The 24239-nt window shown below is 34.6% G+C and overlaps 1 pseudogene; it reads left to right on the top strand.

Annotated features, from left to right (window-relative positions):
• Positions 1 to 17971, top strand: LOC100248324 (valencene synthase-like; annotated as a pseudogene).
• Positions 17972 to 24239: the final 6268 nt, after the last annotated feature.

The raw sequence follows: 24239 nt of genomic DNA on the forward strand, positions 1-24239 counted from the left end.
ACTGAAAATCAGCCAGTGGCCAATTTTCACCCTAACATTTGGGGTGACCAGTTCATGTCCTACACTCCAGAAGACGAGGTAATTGAATGAAAATATGTGTTAATCTTATGTGGCTTATAAATACCTATTCAAAAGTTTTTTGACTTATTGTGTTGGCTAGTAAAATTACTTGGTTGCCACAGGAAACACGGGCCTGCAAAGAGAAGCAGGTTGAAGATCTAAAAGAGGAAATTCGAAGGAAGCTAATGAATGCAGCTGGTAAACACTTCCCAACAACTGAAATTCATGGATGCAGTGCAACGTCTTGGGGTGGCATACCACTTTGAAAGAGAGATAGAAGAAGTGCTACAACATATTAAAGATAGCTATCTTGATGATGATGATATTGAAGGTGACCTCTTTAATGTTGCTCTTAAATTTTGGTTACTAAAACAAGATGGGTACAATATTTCATGTGGTAAGAGACCAAGGAACTATCATGTCTAAGCTAAAGTGTATCCTTCTCATAATTCCAATCTTATGTTCAAATTATGATATTTATGTAGGTACATTCAACAAGTTCAAGGATGAAAAGGGTAACTTCAAGAAAGCTTTGATCAGCGATGTACTAGAAATGCTAGGCTTGCATGAGGCTGCACATGCATATCAGAGTTCATGGAGAAAAACATACAGGATGAAGCACTTGCTTTCACCACCACCCATCTAAGGTCCATGGTAGAACATTTAGAATATCTTCTTGCAGAACAAGTTGCTCATGCCTTGAAGCAGCCCATTAGAAAAGGTTTAGAGAGGCTAGAGGCAAGGTTATATATCTATCTACCAGGATGAAACTTTGCATGACAGAACTCTACTAAAGCTAGCCAAGTTAGATTTCAATCAAGGTGGTATATACAAGGAGGAGCTATGCAATATTGCTAGTTTTGCTTTCAAATCACTAACAGATATACCTAGTCACCTTCTCATTTTGACCTGAACTAATTGTTCTAATGAATTTTAGGTGGTGGAAAGAATTAGACTTCGCCACAAAGCTACCTTTTGCCTGAGATAGATTGGTGGAAGGCTACTTCTGGGTACTTGGGGTGTGATTTGAGCCTCAATATGTCTGGGCTAGACAAATTCTAACCGAAATAATTGCCATGACATCCATTGTAGATGATATATATGACACATATGGCACACTTGAAGTACTCAAGCTCTTTACCAAGGCCATTGAGAGGTTTGATACATGCAAATTAAATTATAAACCTTCATCATTTGTACTGTATGTGATACTTAAATAGGCCTGGTTTAATTTTCATGTGGGATGTTAAAAGCATAGATCACCTTCCAAAATATGTGAAACTCTGCTATGTGGAACTCTTACATGTGTACAAAGAAATTGAGGAAGAGATGGATAAAGAAGGAAACCAATATCAGGTTCAATATGTGATAGAAGCAGTAAGGCATTTTGCATTTGACTTTGTTTTGTATAGTAACATAGGGTTATATATGTAACTTGATTGAATGTTTGACAGATGAAAAACCAAGTTAGAGCTTATTTTTATGAGGGTAAATGCTTCCATGAGGGACACAAACCAACAATAGAAGAGTATATGAGTATGGGAGAAATCTTAACAAAGGAGGCCTTTGATTGGGTGATCAGTGACCCCAAGATTATCACGACATCAACTGTAATTGGGAGGCTCATGGATGACATCAATTCACATAAGGTATTGTGAATCTAGTTCCTGTTAAGCTATAATTTAACCTTGACCTAAAAGGCCAATCAAACGTACATAGGTTTTAGGAGTAACATTTCTCAATCAAACCATATGTTCCTCTTGCGTATAATTCTTGAAGTCGAAGGCAGGTTTGATTGATTTTCATTTTTAGTTTGAGTGTTTGATCTAGTTTGTGTATCTTTAATACATGTTTAAAACACATGGATCAAGTTTGAAACTTTTCTGTTATTCAAAAATCACGTGATGGAGAAAATTCCTGGAAGTTACTAGGAAAAAGATATTTTCCTCCTAAATTTCGGTTACTAAGACAAGATGGCCGGGTACAATATTTCATTAACTATGCAGAGTTCAATTTTCTGTGAAAAAAAAAAATTATGGAGAATCAATTTAATCAACTCATCATTTTCCAAGCAAGGATTAAGATATTGAAAAGCTTACCTTATCTACAAATTGGCATGTCAAAAAGCAGAACTTTTTTTTTTTGGTGCTTACTTTCCTTTCTTTTTGTGATCTCTGTAATGACATGTTAATAGTTAGTTTGATTGGGATTTCATTTGTAGGAAGTATTTGCTCTTCAAGCCCTTGGTGATTTAAATCAATTTTTTTTGCATTGTAATTGATAGATTAATAACACTATCTTGAGGAAATGTACTTTCAATAGGAGTTTTATTTTCATCTATAGCCATGTGCCTTGATCCCATACTCGCACTCTCATAACGATCCTTAATGAACCTAGCGTTTAGAGTTTCAACAATCTTGGTATTGTATAATGGGCATAAAATCTGTAACCTTTCTAAATATCCTACAAATTAACAGTTCACTATTCTAGAATCTAATATTCATGCATTTGGGTTATATAATTTGGTGTTGCACATCCCTAAACATTTAGATGATTTAGACTTGGTTTTCTACTTGCTCATAACTCAAAAGGAGTCTTTGAGATTGTCTTACAAGGCACTTGGTTTAGGATATGTGAACACTTCTTAATGCTTCAATCCATAATAATCCTAGTAAGGTTGCATTATACAACATTGGCCTTACCATAAATAAGAGTGTGATTTCTTCTTCCAACTACATCATTTTCCTAAGGAGTACCCGACATTGGCCTTACCATAATAATCCTATTAAGCAACCATACTATACTCTTGATAATATAAGGAAAATGATTTTAAAATATTATGTTTTGTTTGATTGTATCTTTTGTAGTATTGACCACCACAATCAAATTGTATCATTGTAATTGTCTTCAGAGCTAACTCATTTGAAAATTTTAAACATATCTAATTACTCTATCTTTTTACTGATAAAATACACATAACTAAAAGAGAAATACCATCAATAAAGGTTACAAAATATCTCTTCCCACTAAAGGTTAAAATCGGAAAGGGGTTACATATATTTGTATGAATGATTTCTAGAAGCTCTTAACTCCTAGTAGTACCTTTATTTCTAGATTTTATTAACTTCCTTGCAAACACCATGATCTCAAAAAGTCTAAAGTGGTAGAACTTCTTCTCTAACTAACCTCTCTTGTCTTTCTTTAGAGGTGTGGATTAAATGTCTATGGCACAATATGATAGAATTATTGTTAAGATATTAGTATTCGCATTCACAGACTAGGTAAAATTTGGATAAGGAATTAAAGAAAAAGATTATCCACTAATGAACTAGAACCAATAAGATAAGTGCTATAAAATAAATTTGAAGAGAAAGCAATTGTGGAAGTGCCTAATTAGTTGCAAACAATGTTGGAAGAATTTCAAGAGTTCAATGCCAGTGATTTACTTGATGGTTTGCCTCCAAGATGTGACATCCAACATCATATTGGTTTAGTCCTTAAGAGGAAACTTGCCTAACATATCGCATTACAGAATGAGCCCAAAAGAAGGTGGAGGAGTTGTTACAAAAATGATTTATTTGCGAAAGCAAGAGCCCATGTGCAATCCCAAACTTGCTTACTACAAACAAAGATGGTAGTTGGCATATGTGCATAGATAATTGTGCTATAAATAAGATCACTGTAAAGTGTCGATTTTCAATTCTGCACCTAGATGACATATTGGATTAGTTGGAAGGTTCAAAATTGTTTTAGAAATAGATTTGTGAAGCGGTTATCACCAAATTCGTATAAGATTAGGGATGAATGGAAAACAACGTTTAAAATTTCCCAACCTTTTGTTGGGAAATTTGTTGTTGTGTATATTGACTATATTTTGATTTATAACCAGAATGAGTAAGAACACTTTCAACCTTTGAGGGAAGTTCTAATAGTGTTGCAGGAAAATAAATTATATATTAATTTGAAGAAGTGTAGTTTTATGACCAACAATTTGTTATTTCTTGAATATATGAACAGTTCAGAAGGAGTTCATGTTGACAATGATGAAGTTCAAGCTCCACAAGAGTAGCCTACACCAAAAACTATGATAGAAGTACGCCACTTTCATGGTTTGGCGACCTTTTATTGAAGATTTATAAAAAAATTTAGTACCATAACGACACTAATAATAGAGCAGTTAAAAGTTTAGAGATATCTTTTACATTTTCTCTCTCTAAAGTAATATCTTACTAGAGGTATTCATTAAACTAGACTACTATATTATGCACTAAAAGCTTTAGATTTTGAATGTATTTAAGTGAATAATAATAATAATAATAATAACAACCAAATGAAGTAGAAAAAGTACGAAAAAAATAAAATAGTAAAAGTGGTGGTGAAGACAAAATGAAATGCAACCATTTCGACATTTTTTAATTTATTGATCAAATAGTAAAATATATAGTAATTTTCCTCTATTCATGGGTTGTTACAACCATAGATAAAAATATTGGTTTCGACAAATATATTGATAACTCGGTTTTACGGATATATTGAGATATATTAGGAAATATCGGTGGATATTTTGACATAAAATATTAGTATGACAAAAATTGATCAAAATTTTTGAAAATATTAAGAAAAACTCTTAGAAATGATATGAGAAGTATAATAGATATTTTGAAGTTGTTTTGTTGAATAAATTGATATATGTATGATATAATTTGTAATTTTTAGCAATAATATTTAGAATTTGAAAGCATATTTTATATGCACCTATCTAATTTTGATATATTCAATGATAGAGAAGAAATGATGATACATATGTGTGTTCTTTATTTTAAAATATTGATAATTTTATTTATAAATTTGTCTAGTTATTATACAAAAGATTAGAAACTTAAAATTTATTTATTTACAATAATTTTATTTTAATTAATTTATATATACAAAAACATATATTAATTTATCCACATATAATTTATAATATTTATTTGTAAGTTATATATAAATATATTCTATGACATATTGACAATATAAATATATAATATTTATTTAAAAACAGAAGGTCATTTCAATGTGTCCTTCTCAAGCATTAACTACAATCCCACATCGACTGCACATAACACCCAAAATTAGAGGAAAAATGAATTTACATAGGAAATATACCCAGGTTTGTAATTAGAGAAACAAAAAATAAATAAATAAAAAATAAAGCAAAGGCAAAGAGAAGAATTATTACTGGTTATCCACATGGTATCCGGTTAGCGTAGCTGCTTTCTTCAAGGCAATCCTCCTTCTCTATTAGCTCCTTCTTCTCTTGATCTGCACCCTTCTCATGGTTGAAAAATGCGTCTTCAAAACTTCCCGATTGGTGTCCTACATCTGAAGGCTTGACATGGTAGAACACCGGTATTGATAGAAACCATGATTTACGCAGCGGAAACAAATCATGATGAAACAAGCATGGAGGCAAGCCAAAACCATATGTAAGAGACTGACCTTTTTCTCTGCTGAAAACGCCCACAATCTCCTACAATCTTCTACTGTTTACCTTATCAATTTCCGGACTATGATTTCTGAGTGGGCAGAAAAAACAATAGCTAGGGTTCTGTCACTCTCTTTTCTGTTTCTAATATACCTCTCTTCGATGGGAAGAAGACCGCTTTCTTAGAAACTCTTGAGCGTATATTTTGCAACCTCTCCCTTAAAATGCTCATTTTAAATAAATTAGATTATCTATTTTTAATTAAATAAAATTTAATTAAAAACTAATCTATCATTTATTTAAAACACATAATTCATGTATAGTCCAAACAATTAAGGCACAACAGGGACCGTAGGAATAAAATTAACAAGGCTACTAATTATAATAAGAATTCATACAGGACTAGTATATTCTCATTATAATTAATCACAAATTATACCACCAAAAATTCATGATTGAACTCCTTATTAATCTTACAATTCCATTACATAATAATTTATGTTTCCCACGTTAAGATTACAGATGCTATTTACATCAAACAAATTACTGACAATTTATTTGAGTAACAATAGATCTTCAAGATTGTCGCTTAACTTAATTCATGTGTCGGATAAAAATCCACCTGCAGGGTTTACACTATGAAACCTTATAAGCTTACTTAAAGTGCATCATCAATCTCTATACCGAGACGTGGATTCAATCATTATTTAATACATCGCAAACATAAAGCGTCTTTGTCCAACTCATCGAGTCTTATCGCTCCAATAAATGAAACTCACTCTTTAATGAATCAAAACACAAGACATTTTATATTTGATCATATTAATTAAATCATGATTAAAAACATAAATCTTATTTCTAATGTCCTAGAGAATATGTTTTAACAGTCAGTACAAAACATCCATTCTCTACTTGGTCCAGTTAGTTATATATAAAATATACTAACACAATTATTATTAAATTATGCCGAAGGATTAATTTATCTAATGCAAATCTCCAATTAAATACAAAGAAATAATTGTTTATAGAATGACATCATAATAACATACTATTAAATTCACGCTTATGCATGGTTAATAGTATATCTCTATCAATCTCCCACTTAGACTTATAACCATGCATCTGCTACTTTAACCCCCATTCCTTCTACATGTCTTTCAAAAGTCGTGGACGATAAGCTCTTTGTAAAAGGATCTGCTAGGTTGTTTTCCGATGCAATCTTCATCACCACCACATCACCCCTTTGAACTATGTCTTGTATCAAGTGATACTTACGCTCTATGTGTTTTGCCCTTTTATGGCTCCGTGGCTCTTTCGAGTTTGCAACCGCCCCGCTATTATCACAATAAAGTGTAATAGGCGATTGAACCGAAGGAACCACACCTAGATCCAAAAGGAAGTTTCTAAGCCACACAGCTTCCTTGGCTGCCTCAGAGGCTGTCACATATTTAGCTTCCATGGTGGAGTCAGCAACACAAGTTTGCTTGATACTCCTCAACTAATGGCTCCACCTCCTAAGACAAAAACATTTCCCAAGGTAGATTTCCGAGAGTCCTGATCAGATTGAAAATTTGAATCTGTATACCCTATGGGCATAAGATTTTCTGACTGGAAAACTAACATATAATCTCTAGTTCTTTTTAAGTACTTGATTATATGTTTAACTGCAGTATAATGTTCTCTTCCCGGGTTAGACTGAAATCTGCTTACCATGCCAACAGCAAAACAGATATCAGGTCTAGTACACAACATCGCATACATGAGACTTCCTACTGCAGAAGCATAAGGAACTGCCTTCATGCTTTCTATCTCTTCAAGAGTCTTAGGAGACTGATCCTTAGATAGAACGATTCCATGTCTAAAAGGAAGAAAACCCTTCTTTGAACCCTGTATGTTGAAACGATTGAGAATAGTATCAATATAAAGTGCTTGGGATAAGCCTATCATCCTTTTCTTGCGATTTCGCATAAGCTTGATCCCAAGAATATGAGCAGCTTCTCCCAAGTCCTTCATATCAAAAGGCTGAGACAACCAGTCCTTGACCGAAGTCAACATACCTATACAATTTCCTATAAGTAGAATATCATCCACGTATAGTACCAAAAACACCACCTTCTTACCGTTCCACTTCTTATACACGCAAGACTCATCATGACACTGATCAAAACCAAAAGTCTTGATCATCTGGTCAAAACAAGTATTCCAAGATCTAGATGCCTGTTTAAGGCCATAAATAGACCTATTCAATTTGCATAGCAAATGTTCTTGCCCATTTGTTATGAAACCTTCTGGTTGCTTCATATAGATGCATTCATCAAGACTTCCATTTAAGAAAGCTGTCTTGACATCCATTTGCCAAATTTCATAATCGAAATAAGCTGCAATGGATAAGAGAATTCTAATAGACTTAAGCATGGCTACTAGCGAAAAAGTTTCCTCATAATCGATCCCTTCTTTCTGAGTATACCCTTTCGCAACAAGCCTAGCTTTATAAGTTTGCACTTTTCCGTCTATACCTCTCTTTTTCATATAGATCCACTTACATCCAATGGGTTTCACCCCTTTAGGTGGTTGTACAAGTTCCCAGACTTTATTAGAGTACATAGACTCCATCTCAGATTTCATAGCTACAAGCCACTTATCAACATCTTTATCTTGTAGTGCATCGTCGTAACATACTGGTTCGGTATTCACTTCTTCAGGGATTCTATCAAATGCTTCTCCCAAGAGTGTATATCGAACCGATGGTCGTCTTGTTCTCCCACTACGACGAAGTACTACAGGTTGTTCAGCCACACCTTCATTTTGATGTGGCTGTAAAGCCGACAAGTCTATGACTGGTGAGACCACATCCTGTACTTCATCAATATGTTCTTCAAACGACACATGTACTGGTGCTTCAACATTTTCTTCATCACCAACAGGCAATGAAATATCAGAAGTTTCAAATTCCGGTCCACTAACATTTCTCCCATTACGTTGAGGTAACGGAATGTCAGCTCCGATCATGAATGGTTTAGGTTCATGTTCTGATGGAAAAATTCTAGCTGGTATGGTGTCTCCTCTCAACTCATTTAAGGCTAATTGGCTTTTGGGAATATGGTTTCTAATATAGTCTTCCTCAAGATAATGTGCATTGGTGCTAACAATGATCTTTTTATCTTTAGGACTATAAAATAAACCACCTTTCGTTCCTCTAGGATATCCAATAAAGAAACATAATTCTGTTTTTGTTTCCAACTTATCTGTTTTCCCTTTCAACACATGTGCTGGACAACCCCACATCCGAACATGTTTCAGGCTGGGCTTACGTCCAGTCCACAGTTCTGTAAGAGTCTTAGGTACTGACTTAGAAGGAACTAAATTCAGAATGTATGCTGCTGTCTCAATTGCATGTCCCCAGAATGAAATTGGCAAATCTGAATAACTCATCATTGATCTAACCATTTCCATAAGTGTCCTATTTCTTCTTTCTGCTACACCATTCTGTTGTGGCATACCAGGTGCAGATAACTGTGAAGTAATCCCTTGTTCTGATAAAAAGTTAATGAATTCCCTAGAGATGTATTCTCCACCACGGTCAGACCGTAATGTTTTGATATATTTTCCATGTCGCTTCTCCATTTCTGCCTTGAATGCTTTGAATTTCTCAAAACATTCAGACTTACGACGTAATAAGTAAATATATCCATACCTTGAGTAATCATCTGTGAATGTCACAAAATACTCAAAACCACCCCTAGCTTGGACACTCATTGGACCACACAAATCAGAATGGATTAATTCAAGAACATCGTTGGCTCTATTACCCTTTAAGGGAAAAGGTCTCTTAGTCATTTTTCCTTCTAGACAGGATTCACACGTTGGTAGTGCCTCCACTTTCAATGAACTCAAAGGTCCATCTTTAACCAACAGAGAAATTCTATCTAAATTAATATGACCAAGTCTCAAATGCCAAAGATAAGTATAACCCAATTCAATAGGACACTTTCTTTTCAATGGAGCAACAATATCAAAGTTATTTACTTTAGAATTAGTAAGTTGCAGTTCAGGTGTAACTTTAAGAATATATAAATCATCAATTAAAGAGCCAGAACATATCATTTGTTCTCTAAATTTAATAATGACAAAATCATCATAAAATTCATTAAAACAAACAGAATATCCGTTCTTACTCAAACTAGAAATTGAAATCAAATTCCTTCTAATCGAAGGAACATACAAGACATTCTTTAAAATCAATGTTCTATTATTCTTAAAATTCAAAGCAATGTTTCCTACAGCTAAAACTGCAACTTTAGTGCCCTCTCCCAGAAAAATGTTCACTTCCCCTTTACTTAGCTGGCGTGTTTCCTGAAACCCCTGCAATGAATTGCAGACATGATTAGTGGCTCCTGAGTCTACACACCATTTGTGTGTAGTCAACACCGCTAAACAAGTTTCAACAACCAGTAAATGAAAAGGAGATGTACCTTGCTTTTTCTTGGCTAGCCATGTCGGACATTGTAGCTTCCATTGACCAGGTTGCTTGCAGTGAAAACACTTACCTTTCGGCTTTTTCACAACACCATTTACACCATTAGCAGCACCATTGTTGTTCGGCTTAACATTTTTCTTTTTCTTACCCTTTTTCTGGACAGATGAAGAAGCTCGCTCAATGTTAAGCACAACAGGTGCAGCTCCTTGCTTAATAATAGTCTTAGCAGCTACCAGCTCATTCAGCAGTTTAGACAGAGTAAAATCCATTTTATTCATGTTATAGTTCAAACGAAACTGCTGAAAACTGGGAGGCAGAGTGTTCAAGACCATCTCAATCTGAGTAGCCTTGTCAACTTCAGCACCTAGAACCTCCATGTCATTCAGAAGACTCATCATCTTCAAAACATGAGTTCTTACTTGAGTTCCTTCATCCATTTTAGAAGTCAGGATCTCCCTTAGTGCGTTCTGCCTTGCTGCACTAGTTTGGTCTCCAAACATCTCCTTGAGATTTTCTAAGATGTCATAAGTTGTATCCATTTTCTGATGCTGATGTTGCAAAACATTTGACATAATTGCCAAAATGTAACATCGCGCCATCTCATCAACTTTAACCCATTTCTGGTGAGCCTTAATTTGATCTTGAGTGGCACCTTCATCGGGTTTTTCAGGACACACTTCACTGAGCACAAACTTATATTCTTCTGCAGTAAGCAAAATGTCCAAGTTTCTTTTCCAATCAACATAGTTAGGACCCTCAAGCTTGTTTTGGGTTAGGATATTGGCTAAGGGATTGAAAGATGTCCTTCTGTCACAAGATTATGCATAAAATAAAATAACAGAAATTCAATAATAATAAAAAACTGAATTTAAATCAAGATTGCATAATAACAATAATGACAACAAAATTCATATATGCATCATAACATCCATGGACAGTAATCTCGATGGGAGAATTAAACTAAACATATGATATGCATATAAAAGCAACATAAGATCAACATGTACCACTCGATGGGAGAAAACATGCCTCTTAAATATAAATGTGAAATTATAACTTCTAGTCTATGTCCCTAATTAATTTACTCAGATAGAGAGATAAATAAATATAGACAATACTAGAAGAGTTACAGTGATTACATTAAAACATATCATCCGCCGATGAGAAAGAAAATGTAAGTAATCACAACTAGCAACTCTTGAAATACTCACAAATTAATGGAAATAAACGAGCTGCTGGTTTACTAAAACATTCATGTTATCAAAACCAAAACTGCAGTAAGCATGTTCTGATTTGCGATAGAAAAATAACCTTACAAAAATCAGCAATAAACACCAATGTTCAGCCATGTAGCATTCTAATTATTGTCTTTTGCGCAGTCTACAATAGCACAATCTTATTGCAGAAACTCGCATGGCAAATCACCAAAATCACAAATGAAATTATGCATGACATTCGGATGAACAGCAGTGAACTTTTGCACTTATATTTAAAAAAATTGCAGCCATTATCACTCTTGATTTGCGGTAATTAGAAGCATTCAACAATACAATATTATAATTGAAGCATTTGATGAAAACAGCAGCCATTAACATCCTTATATGCAATATAATATTATAATATAAAACACCCATCATCATGCCAATCTTTGTTGTATTCAAAAAGAACAAACCAAGAGCAATATAATATTAATAATTGTGGTAATGTTAAAAAACCCAATTTACGTGTTAACATCAATGAACATATGCATATTCATATAACAACTGCAGCCATTATCTCTTGCGTTTTCAAAATTGAGTCTCTTTAATCCAATGCATATAACTCTTTTTTCATAACAAATCAAAAATGACAGTACGAATAATACCTCCAAACAAGTTTCAGACCTTGCTTTGATACCAATTGATAGAAACCATGATTTACGCAGCGGAAACAAATCATGATGAAACAAGCATGGAGGCAAGCCAAAATATGTAAGAGACTGACCTTTTTCTCTGCTGAAAACGCCCACAATCTCCTACAATCTTCTGCTGTTTACCTTATCAATTTCCGGACTATGATTTCTGAGTGGGCAGAAAAAACAATAGCTAGGGTTCTGTCACTCTCTTTTCTGTTTCTAATATACCTCTCTTCGATGGGAAGAAGACCGCTTTCTTAGAAACTCTTGAGCGTATATTTTGCAACCTCTCCCTTAAAATGCTCATTTTAAATAAATTAGATTATCTATTTTTAATTAAATAAAATTTAATTAAAAACTAATCTATCATTTATTTAAAACACATAATTCATGTACAGTCCAAACAATTAAGGCACAACAGGGACTGCAAGAATAAAATTAACAAGGCTACTAATTATAATAAGAATTCATACAGAACCAGTATATTCTCATTATAATTAATCACAAATTATACCACCAAAAATTCATAATTGAACTCCTTATTAATCTTACAATTCCATTACATAATAATTTATGTTTCCCACGTTAAGATTACAGATGCTATTTACATCAAACAAATTACTGACAATTTATTTGAGTAACAATAGATCTTCAAGATTGTCGCTTAACTTAATTCATGTGTCGGATAAAAATCCACCTGCAGGGTTTACACTATGAAACCTTATAAGCTTACTTAAAGTGCATCATCAATCTCTATACCGAGACGTGGATTCAATCATTATTTAATACATCGCAAACATAAAGCGTCTTTGTCCAACTCATCGAGTCTTATCGCTCCAATAAATGAAACTCACTCTTTAATGAATCAAAACACAAGACATTTTATATTTGATCATATTAATCAAATCATGATTAAAAACATAAATCTTATTTCTAATGTCCTAGAGAATATGTTTTAACAGTCAGTACAAAACATCCATTCTCTACTTGGTCCAGTTAGTTATATATAAAATATACTAACACAATTATTATTAAATTATGCCGAAAGATTAATTTATCTAATGCAAATCTCCAATTAAATACAAAGAAATAATTGTTTATAGAATGACATCATAATAACATACTATTAAATTCACGCTTATGCATGGTTAATAGTATATCTCTATCAGGTATAACCTTATTCTCCTCAAGCTTTGTATACTCGATGATCTTTGCGACTTCATTTAAACACCACTTGGAGGTAGCAAAGTTTTCTGAGAAAATAATAATAAAAATCTTTGATCCTTGGATAGCTCTTGACAGACCCGATTTGATGTCCTCTCCTCTCCTAATTCATTGAATTGCATGTGATATTTCATTTTTCTCTTTTATTTTTATGTTTTCCCATTTCTACACTTTTGTCTAATTTTCTTCAAATTTTTTTTTTAATTAAGTAACGATGGGTTGACTTGACATCTATTCCAAAGTGTCTTCCTTGTTATCAAATTATCTATTCCAAAGCGACTTGACTTTTATATTTTACTTGTTATTATACATGCAAATGCAATTTTTTTATTTTTTTATTTCTTATTTATTTCGTACATCTTTTTTCTCATTTTTGTTTGTTACCATTTGATATTTTTTCAAAGACAAATAATATCTTTAAGAGTTTTATTTTAGTTTTTTCAAATCAACACTTGTTGAATCCAAGTCATTAAAGTGCGAAAATATCCAATCAAAGTTCTTCAATTATAATTATTTTTATTAATAAAAAATATAAGATAAATAGAAATTCTACTAACATCATAACTATGGAAAAAGAAAATGATTTTTCGCAAAATTTCGCTAAGCTTTTACTAAACCAAATTCATATGCATTTCGTAGATAATGGTTAAAGCTTCTAGTTTCTTTAGCAACTACAATCAAATGCCATGTTCCCTATGTGGCATGGTTAAATATAAGTCTCCCAATGAACAACGTTGAAAGTTTTATGATAGTATCAGAAATACAATATACACAAATTGTCAGCAACCAAAAATAAGGAATATCTATCTCAATTCCATTTCTATGTTTTGAATTCCTTATCTGTTTCTCTCAACAATGGTTAAAACAGAAAAACCCTGAAATATTCACGGAAAGCTCTTTAGAATTTTCCATATTCTCCAGGATTTCTGGAAAGCTATTTAGTTGTGAACAACCAGAGCAAGAGAGAAATATGAGGGCTTTCAAACGACAAATGGTTTCTGGAAAGCTCACAAGGTTGTTGCAATATGCTAGATTCAAATGTCTCTTGGCCTCTTCTTTGTTCAAGTCAGGAAGGCCCGTCACCAATTGGAGTGACGTGATATGGCGAACATGCTGAAGATGTCCTTTTTGCTCTTTTTGATGGTGTAGACGAAGAGGACCTCTAGCAGGAAGAGGTCTAGATGGAAGAACATGTTCAGGATGTTGCACTCCATTAACACCCAAACGATATTAGGATGGATATGGGCTGGAGGGATTTGGGTATAGTGCAAGAACTACTTGAAAAGGGACGGAAGAGGAAACGGAGCCCCGCGTTGAACTGCTCCTTGCTAAAGAAAATGGAGTTGTGTGTAGTCTTCTCTGTGGACGTTGGATCTCCCTCCACTAACTGGATAGAGATGCCATTTGGGATGAAGAAGCGTTCGTGGAATTCCAACTCATTGAGAAGCTTAGTGGGCTTCCTCGGATCAGGGCGTCCGGAACTCATGACTGTCCGACCGCCCTTCCCACCTTACCCAATCACACTGGATGAGGTAGTGTCCTTTTTTGCAGGCATATTGGAGCGGTGGGCTGAGCCGAACCTGCATGGCACAGTGCTGATAGTTAGAAAGCAGCCACCTGACCCTACTATCTAGCATGCCTGATCTAGTGGCCACCTAAATCGGGAAACCTGATTCCACTCATTGATTTCTAACCCTAGCCAGGGACTGACTTGTTGCAACCTTCAGACACACAAAAGGAAGACAAATACACAATAGACTCAATAGAGCCTCAAAACACAAAAATAACCAAACTTAACCCTAACAAGGGTTATCAAGGCACACCACCAGTAGAGTATGACGGCCCGAAGCAGTCACATACCCTCTTCTACAAAGTCTAGCAAAGTCATTTCTTGACCCATAGAAACTCCCAAGCATCACTGCAATCCCCAATCACAAACATGCACTCCAATCAAGGAAAAACGGTAAATAGACAACAGAGAGAAGAAATGGGAACATACTTGGCGAGTGCTTACGGCAAGGAAAAGAACTGAATTGCGGTCGCCTGAGTAAACCAGTCGAGAAATCGCCAAGAAAAGTGTCGTTGTGCGAAGCCCAAGATCGCTACCTGGGTATTATTAGAACAAAACAAAGGGGAGGCAAAAAGTGAAATCGAAGGGAAAAGTGCTGTCGGGGGGGAGGGGGAGGGGAGGTGGAGATTAGCGATGAAATCCCTAGGAACCCCAAACGACAAGGCGCTCAACCGCGCTTCACTCGAGGTGACACGTCTCTTGGTAGCAATTTCAAGAATGGTGTCTCTTCATAAATGCCCTTCCCAGGCACCATGTGTCGCACGGTCAATAAAAGAATTTGAAAAATCGTTTTAACCCTTCTTTTCTGTCTAGAAAAAACAATCGAGTTAAAAGGGGGCATTGTAAGGACCTCCCCTGGGCGGACACGTGGTAGATTGCCTTGACCTTGCAAGGCACCCTTCTGTTGGACAAATGACATCCCTTCGCCTTTGTCCGGACATGTGCCATTAGCTAGGAACACCCAATCCGACCCCAATAGTCAATGGCCGACTGCCTCATGTCCTCCAAGAATGCATGATGCGTTCCAAACAGGATCCTTGACCGGCTTCCGCGGACAATCATTCTTCTTCCCACCAAAAGCATGCTCGATGGGACATCCCCATGTCCTTTCAGGTAACCTGCTATGCTCTGCACTACACCGCCTGTAGAATGAGGTGACAAGAAAGACACCAGGTCACCCCACCAGCGATCCCTATCAGACGCTTAAAGGATAATGATTGATCTGTCACCCTCTGTGTAGCCATCATGATTGTGAAAGTCAAAGGACCTTCCCAGCATAGATGTGACAAGGCTCCAAACACTATAAAAGCCTTCCCATGGCTCAAAAAGAAAAAGAAAGGGGGGGGGGAGGTGGTAAGATAGTCCACTTCTTGAGTTCCCAAGAAGGGGTATTCTCTTTAATTGTCAATCTAACTAGAGCTTTGGAGGGTGTGTCTTTTGCAGGAGAGGAGAAGGAAGTCTCACTCTCAATTGATTGGGCGACGACATCAGGGAGACATGTTACTTCCAATTATCCGACATCAACATGCCTCACTTTTCTACGTTAATTATAAGAATAATTTCCTCAGATTTCTATAAAATAGAATGGAAAGCCCAAGTGGAAGCACAAACAAAAGGAGATAGGAAAACCAAATAGTAAGGAAGAAGTCTAGTGTTATAATTGTTATTTTATTGTCTTTTGTCCTTTCTTCTGCAAGAATAAATTATTTTATTTTCATTGCCTACCAGTTTTTAGCTATCATAAACATGATACATCAAATTTCTTACACTAAATCACATCAAATCAAACTAGATATGTTATGGTTAAGATTTATTTTTGCTCAAAACACCATTCTCCCATGGTCAAAACACCATTCTGGTGATCGTTGACCGTCTCAGCAAATACACACATTTTCTGCCCTTATCTCATCCATTTACAATAAATGTGGTGGTAGAAAAATTTGTTGAGGGCATTGTGAAACTACATGGAATGTCGCGGTCTATTGTCAGTGATAGGGACCCCATTTTCATCAGTAAGTTCTGGCAGGAATTTTTTAAAATGTTGTGTACACAACTCAAGATGAGTTCTGCCTACCATCCTCAAATGGATGGCCAGTCTGAAGTTGTCAACCATTGTGTGGAACAATATCTGCGTTGTTTCATCTATCAACAACCACGCCAATGGAGTACATTTCTTCCTTGGGCTGAGTTGTGGTATAATACTGCTTATCACTCTTCTACAGGTATGACCCCATTCCAGGCTCTTTATGGGCGACCTTTCCTTGTTATTCCATTGTATTCGATGGGGTCTTCGCCTGTTGATGAAGTTGATCATAGACTTACAACTTGAGATGCATTGTTGAAACATCTCAAGGAAAACTTAGCGATAACAAGGAATCGAATGAAGCAAATAACATATCGTGGCTGACGGGATGTTACATTTCAAGAAAGCGATCTTGTTTTCCTCAAACTACAGCCTTATCGCCAACAATCCGCTTTCAACGCTCTCATCAGAACCTTGCAAGCAAATACTATAGACCATATCTAATCGAGGAGAGAGTGGGAGTCGTCGCATAAAAACTAAAGCTATCCGACAGTGTGCACTTGCACCCTATTTTTCATGTATCGCTGCTAAGGAAGAAACTTGGAGATGGTTCCGTGATCAGTTCAGAACTTCTGCCATTTTCAGATGAGTCCAAGTGGTTCCATAGAGAATATGTACCAACGGTAGAAGAGTACTTGAGTGTTGCACTAGTAACCTCTGATGTCACCTTGTTCACTATCATCTCTTTTGTTGGGATGGGAAGGAGGGCAACAAAGGAGGTCTTTGATTGGGTGTGGAATGACCCTAAGATTATGAAAGCCACCTCCACAATTATTAGGCTCATGGATGATATGGCTTCACACGAGGTACTCATTCATGTCTCAAAGACAATATGAATGTTGTTAGTGTGAGAATTTCAGTGTCATTTTTGTAAACATCTCCTGTTGGTTTTTGTATAGTTTGAGCAACAGAGAGGACATGCTGCATCAAGTGTTGAATGTTACATGAAGCAACATGGTGTCTCAGAGCAGCATGCATACCAAGAGCTTAACAAGCAAGTTGAGAATGCATGGAAAGATGTAAACCAGGGCTGCCTCAGACCTACTGCTATTCCAATGCATCTCCTTACGCGTGTTCTCAATTTTGCACGCGCTGGAGATTTCATGTACGGAGGGGGTAAAGATATATTCACCAATGTTGGAGAGGTGATGAATGATAATATTGCATCATTGTTTGTCCATCCTGTGCCTATATAAGCCTGGAGATTAGTAATGCTAATAAATCCTCTGGTTCTGCTTTGTATGCCTTTCAATTGGTAGCTGGGCTTCAGGGCCTTCTGAACTTGCTCTGCCATGCTGCTGCTATATTTAGCAGCCTTGTTTATTACGTACCTAGTTTTTGTTTTTCCCATGTGCAATTTCCCCAAATAAGGGTTACACCCAATCGATTTTTTATGTTAGGTATGTCTAATGCATTGATAGTTTTGACCAAAAAGTTTCTCAAGCCATCCCACCCGACCAGTACACAATAAAAAACAATGACGATAGCAGTTAATAAATATCATTAATATAATCCCTACACTAAAGGACCCATTCCAGATTGACTGCAGAAATATTCAGAGTAGTCAAAATTCAACACCACGTGCACTCAAGAAAGAATCAACATGAATCTTCTACAACTCTATAATTTTCAACATCACGTGCAAAAAATAAAGTAAGAATCAACACTCAATCTGCTATATATAGCTCTATACTTTCCATTTTCGTTTATGTAATTATCATGTAATTAGGAGATTGCTAGTGTATATTTTATACCCTTCCACAACAGGACAAAATACAATGCTTCCTTACCCTTTTTCTCAAAATCTCTCATGTATCATGTCTTCATCATCCTCCTTTATTTCAAATCAAAAGAGAGAGCCTGAACTTAGTATCCAATTATTTCACTAGTGCTCTAGTTTGATTTCAGTCGAGCCAAGCACCACCAATTATCTCCTATGGCATTCCCACATTATTCCTCTGGTCTGTAACCTAGGTGTATTTCATGGTTTCCAAAGTGATGAAAAACCAGCTCCAATAATTGATGATGGCAAAGGAAATAAGAGTGATAATACATTCTATGCATCATGAGTTGTTAACGATGGTCTACTTCTTTCATGGCTCCTTGGTTCCATGAAATAAGACACATTAGGCTTGAATCTCAATGCTGAAATGACGTATCCGCTCTGGACTTCTCTTGAGTAACATCTTCTCCCAGTCATAGTGGAGGAAGTAGTTCATTTGAAGAATCTATTAATGATCCTTAAAAGGGGTTTCGGTCCTTGGATGAGTACTTGAAGGATTTCAAACCAATTTGCGATAGTCTCACTGCTATCAAAAAGCCCGCTGATGACCTTGAAAAAGTATTCAAGTTCATCCGTGGATCCGGGCCATGTTATGAAAATTTTCGTTTGGTCATGCTTACAAAACCCCCATATCCATCGTTTAGCCGGTTGTGGTCATTTTAATTCCAAGGGTAGAGGATTCGCCCTGGCTGAGCGCTATAACACTTATAACCAATGGATAGAACTCTCAAAACAACAATTAAAGGCAGCCAAATAATAATATGTCTCAGCTAAAAGTCGGAAACATACTTGGACAACAACAAAAACGTCAAACTAATTCCAATAATAGTCATTGAATTTGTATTGCCTTTTATCATCTTCAAATTCATATTTGGCTCATAGTCTTCAATTTATTATTAAGTTCGGAGATTTGGCTCCAAGTCTTCAATTTATTATTAAATTCAGAGATTAGTCACTGAAGACTTTGAATGAAGAGTGAATTTGGGTAAGAATGTGTATCTTTCAATAAAAGTCTAAGAACTATAATGCTTTATGATGATTATGTGTACTCACATTCATTTTCATTATAATGATTTATTATTAATTTTTTTATAATTATTGGTACAAATTTTATATGTTTGTTTACCTTATCAAATTGAAATGATACTTTCCTCTCTCTCTCTATGAGCCAACATTATACAACCGGTAAACTTTATAGTAAATAGTTAATATAGATCCAAGCTTTAAGGTAATTTAGTGGATTGGTAAAAATGCCCACAAGATTGATTTGCCTAATAGCTATGGTGCTTTAAAAACTTCTAATGCTTTTCATCTTTCTCCAAACCATGGTAAAAAAAAAAAAAAAAGATCTAGGTTTTGAGGGAAAGTCTTCTCCAATAAGGGGAGCTTGACATAAGAGTGTCCTATTATATGATCCAACACCTAGTTAAAAAAGAGTTCCAACTCCTTACTTCAATCATACAAGATGCATGGGAGAATGAAACTACTTTTGTAGGGGTATATTCAAGTTAAATCTAGTGCTAGAATAGTGAAAATTCTCATGCATACTATATACTACATTAAAGGTCTTTGAGTTAAGATTCAAATGTATTTTATGAGACTTCATTTGAAATTCTAGAGAGGAAGTTATATTCAATTTTCCATAAAGAAGTGTAATTGTTTAGTGCTACTTGAGAATCAAAGAAGTTCTACTTCTTAGGTATATTATAGTGGAATTTGTGATTTAAGTTAGACTTTATAACTTACTTATAGAATATAGTCTTGGAAATTGTTCATGTTTGAAGGGTTGTTCCAAGTTAAAGAGGTAGGAAGTTGATTGATGAAACGCAAAGGCTTTGGAGAAAAAGGGTGAATGGTTGAAGGATTACTTCCTTGCTCTATATCCCTTGTGAACTACTTTGGGTGGTGATTGAATTTATATCCCTTAGTATTTACTTCATGGGTGGTGAGATTGTATTTTCCTTTCTATCTATTTAGTTCTTTTATTTTTCCATCTATCTTGGTGTCAGCTATAGTTCACTCATTTTATATAAAAATTATTTTCTACAGGACATGTTAGAGGGGTTTAAGAAGAAAGGGGGAGCTAAGTTTTGATGTTATAGTTAAGAGACATACAACTAAAGGACATGGGATGTTGCGTCTTTTTAAGTATAAGTGTTTTTAATGGTTGAAGAGTTTTGTAATAAGATTAGAAGTAGAAAATATTAGTACTTGTAATATGTAAAGATGAATCCAAACACTTTAATCGATGCACAATGTTTAATGGAATGAATAAAAATGCAAGTATTAGTATTTTTGGTATTGAGGTGTTTTGATTAATTTTGGGTATTTTCATCGATTAAACTTATAGATTTAATTTACTCATGGTGCAACAAAAATCACTTAATGGTGTTAAGGGTTCATTAATGGAGGGAAAAAAATAATTAAGTTTCAAAATTTTAAAAATAACATAGGTAGGCTTGGGTGTGAGTGTGCCATTCAATTTGAAGATGAGTGGTGTTGGAAGTGTACTATTTTTAATCTAGGTATATTAAGTGTGATTTTAATTTGGAAGGTACTTAGAATATTCAAAAGCTAAGGTAGGAATGGCAACGGGGCGGGTCGTCCCCATCCCAACCTCGCCCTGTTTAGCAAAACCAATTCCCATCCCCGCCCCGCCTCGTTTAGCTTTTTTTTTTTTTTTTTTTTTAAATTACTTTAAAAAAATTTAATTACATTAAAATAAATATATTTTATAAATAATAAAATTATTATATTTTTTATAACTTATTTTATTAAAAAATTTTATTATTATCTATATATTAAAAATAGTAAAATTAAAATTAAAATTAAATTAATTTTAAAATTAAATTAAATTAAATTTTAAAATTAATTTTATATGTAAACGGGGCGGGATGAGGCAATACCCGAACCCGCCCCGAACCCTCCCCGGGTTTTAAAAAAAAATCTCATACCCGTCCCAAACCCATTTAATAAATTTTAACCTCGTCCCATTAGGGACAGGGCGGGGCGGGTACCCGAAAAAACCCGCCCCGTTGCCATCCCTAAGCTAAGGTGCACAATTTGAGTTAATTGTGTTGTTTGAATGAAGTGCACGGTTAAGTGTGCTATATGGTACATTGCACTAGAGGTGCACTAGGTGCATTAAGTGAGTATGCAATATGAAGTGTAGCTATGTGAGTTCGCAATTTTAGTGCGCTTGGGAGGTGCATAATTTGGGTGTGTAGGTTAGACGTGGTGTGTTGTGGCTGTGCAACACTTTATTTGTATGTAAACATTTAAATAAATGTCCTTATATCTCCATTTTACTTTGCGATATCTTCATTTACTTTAAATTTATAATATAAATAATGAAATAGTCTTCATTTGAATCCAATAAAAATACTTTTAGAGCATAATTTTTTATTTCTTGTTATAAATTGACAATTTTTACTAAATTCTTTCAAAAAAATGAGTTTGTCCAGGTAAATTCACCAGAGATAAAAATCTAGAAAAATTATTTTAAGTATCACCAACACAAAAACAATAAAATCCACCACTTTTTGTTTTAAAAAAGACTCTTAATCCATTGTATCATATTATGTATATTAAAATTAAAATTAAAATTATTGAGTTTGAAAATAAATAATTAGCTTATATTTCAGATATTATATTATGGTGTTTCAACAACCTCCAATGTTTTTTTTTTTTTTTATATATCTTTCTCCATACCATATTATTTTAAACTATAGTTTGATTTGCCTAATATCTATGGTGTTCAACAACTTCCACTGTTTTTATCTCTTTCCATACCATGGTAAAAAAAAATGATCTAGGTTTAAGGGAAAGTCTTCTCCCACAAAGAGAGCTTGACACAAGAGTGTTCTATTATATGATCCAACACCTAGTTAAAAAAGAGTTCCAACTCCTTACGTTGATCATGTGAGATGCAGGGGAGGATGAAACTACTTTTGTAGGGGTATATTCGAGTTAAATCTAGTATTGGAATAGTGAAAATTCCTATGCATACTATATACCACATTAAAGTCTTTGAGTTGAGATTCAAATGTATTTTATAAAACTTCATTTGAAATTCTAGAGAGAAAGTTATGTTCAGTTTTCTATATAAAAAAAAAAGTCCAATTTTGTTTAGTGCTACTTGAGAATTAGAGAAATTCTACTTCTTAGGTATATTACAGTAGAATTTGTGATCTAAGTTAGACTTTATAACTTACCTAGAAAATAAAGTCTTGGAAATTGTTCATGTTTGGAGGGTTGTTCCAAGTTACGGCAATTGGAAGCTAAAGAGGTGGGGAGTTGATTGATGAGAGGCAAAGGCTTTGGAGAAAAGGGGTGAATGGTAGATTCTATGAATAAAAGATTGCTTCCTTGCTCTATATCTCTTGTGGACTATTTTGGGTGGTGATTGAATCTATATTCTTTAGTATTTACTTTTTGGCTGATGAGCTTGTATTTCCCTTCCTATCTATTTGTTCTTTTCTTTTTCCATCTATTTTGGTGTTAACTATAGTTCACCCATTTTATATAATTCCAAGTTATGGCAATTGGAAGTTAAACAGGTAGGAAGTTGATTGATGAGAGGCAAAGACTTTGGAGAAAAGGGGTGAATGGTAGATTATGTGAATAAAGGATTGCTTCCTTGCTCTATTTCTCTTGGACTACTTTGAGGGGTGATTGAATCTATATCCCTTAGTATTTACTTTTTCGATGGTAAGCTTGTATTTTCTTTTTTATCTATTTAATTATCTTCTTTTTCCATCCGTCTTGGTGTTAGCTATAGTTCATCTCTTTTATATAAAAATTATTTTTGACACAACAAGTTAGAGGACGAAAGGGGGAGTTAAGTTTTGATGTTGCAGCTAAGGGACATGAGATGTTGCATTTGTGGAGTATAAGTGTTTTTAATGTTGGAAGAGTTTTGTAATAAGATTAGAAGTAGGAAATATTAGTGTTTGTAATGTAATATGTAAAGATGTATCCAAACACTTGAAACAATGTACACTCTTTATTGGAATGAATAAAAATGCAAGTTTTAGTATTTTTGGTCATGCAGTGTTTTTATTAATTTTGGGTATGTTCATCAATTAAACTTATAGATTTAATTTACTCATGGTACAATAAAAATCATTTAATGGTGTTAAGTGTTCATTAATGGAGAAAAAAAATTAAGTTTCAAAATTTAAAAGCACTAAATTAAAAACATGAGAGAAAATGATATAGGTAGGCTTGGGCGTGAGTGTGAAATTCAATTTAAAGATGAGGGGTATCGGAAGCATACTATTTTTAATCTAGGTGTATTAAGTGTGTTATTTTAATTTGGAACGTACCCAGAGTATTGAAAAGCTAAGGTGCACAATTTGAGTTAAGTGTGTTGTTTGAATGAAGTGCACAGTTAAGTACCCCATTTGATTAAGTGTGCTATATGGTGCACTGCACTGGAGTTGCACTAAGTGATGCAATGTGAAGTGCAACTATGTGAATGCTCAATTTAAGTGCGCTTGAGATGTGCACAATTTGGGTGTGTAGGTTAGGTGTAGTGTGATGTGGCTAAGCAACACTTTATTTGTATTTATATTGTAAACATTTAAATAAATGTTCTTATATCTCCATTTATATCTCTATTTAACTTTGTAATACTGCATTGTGTTATTTGTATCTCCGTTGCTTTAAGTTTATAATAT

The sequence above is a fragment of the Vitis vinifera genome, chromosome 18 (genome assembly GCF_030704535.1).
Source record: "Vitis vinifera cultivar Pinot Noir 40024 chromosome 18, ASM3070453v1".
Lineage (NCBI taxonomy): Eukaryota > Viridiplantae > Streptophyta > Magnoliopsida > Vitales > Vitaceae > Vitis > Vitis vinifera.